This window comes from Bombus impatiens, unplaced genomic scaffold (assembly GCF_000188095.3).
Source record: "Bombus impatiens unplaced genomic scaffold, BIMP_2.2 scf_0216, whole genome shotgun sequence".
Taxonomy (NCBI): Eukaryota; Metazoa; Arthropoda; class Insecta; order Hymenoptera; family Apidae; genus Bombus; species Bombus impatiens.
This window is the reverse complement of record NT_176635.1, coordinates 110,650-112,081: the sequence shown is the minus strand read 5'-3', so window position 1 is coordinate 112,081 and position 1,432 is coordinate 110,650.

Below are 1,432 nucleotides of genomic sequence, written 5' to 3'. Positions count from 1 at the left end.
CGAACTGCCGCCACTTTTCGCTTCACACGCTTCCTCTTCTCTTCTCCTTCTTCGTTCCTTCCTGCGGGCCGAGCCCTTCTTCCGAGTCACGAGGAGAGTCGGTGCGCGCACGTGCCGGCCACGGCCGAGGAACAGCGACCGACACCTCCTCTTCTTCGCGCTTCACCCTTTCTCTCGTTCGCCGTTTGCCTCTCTTCTTGTTCGTCGGCCGCTTTGTTGCTGCCGGCCTCTTCTTGCTCTTTTGCCGCTTGTTTGTTGTGGGTGTTTTCTTTGACGGCTGCGTCCGCGCCGCTCTTTTTCAGACCCGGAAGACCACAGCCCGGGGGAAGATTAATTGACGGGGGATTTTTAGGGGAGGAACCTTCTGTCCCTTTTCATCTATCCTTACGTCTCTTTTTATCCCCTGATCCTTCGCGTCGCCACCTCCATTGTACCCTTTATTCCTCAGATTTCAACTCCACGCTTTCCACCAAACGGGAATTTGATCGACAGCACAGATGGGAGATGTACGATGACACAATCGTTCCTCGCAATGTCATAGGATTTTGATGATAATTTACGGTGACGTTGGGATAACTTTTAGTATATTTTTGTTAATTTCTATTGGCGGGAAATATTATTTGGTAAGTAGATTTTTGGAGATTCTTTTTCTATATTTTATTTCCAAAGGGTAGTTCGTTCATTCGTAGATATGTACTATGAATTCTGGGAAATTTTATCTCTTGTAACTTATTAATGGATGTTGTATATAATGCTGTCTACTACCAGTTAATAATTTTTATTCTTTCACACCACAGTGTACATAATTTGCTCCCTTTAAAGTTTCAAAATTCCTTTCGTAAAAAATTCTGTTCTTTCGCGACCTTCGATACCCTCAATCTTCCTGGATACTTTTTTTCCAAGAGTTGACGATTTTATTTTTCTAAATATACCTGTTATGACACTATTTGCTCTTTGACGGATAAATTTAAGTCTACTTCGTTCACACGGTTTGGATAACACATACGAGGGTGGTTCTCGTGAGCTGGAAGATCGAAAGATCCACGCGGTATCTAATTGTAAGTTTCAAGGACTTCACGTGACTCTCAGGTACGGGTATACTACTCCGAATGGTTGGAGGTTCCTTGCACCATCGGAGCTTGGCACTGACTGACAATCGGGCCAGGTTAAACCGCGCGAAGTAACCAGACAACAGTGTCGGCGCGGAAGGGCAGGGGAAGGCATCGAGTCACAGAGAATCGGCTGGAGAGGGATAAGGGAGGGGCGATGGAGACGATTTCACGTGGAGGGTTGTTTTGATTAGGAAATTTCGCTATGGTAATTGTTGCCCTTAGAATAGTATAGATTTGTCGTTAAGATTTAACTAGGCAGACAAACAGTAGCTTTGAATGGTCGTGAACATTCTGCGTCTTGACTTGGTATAAAGTTACAG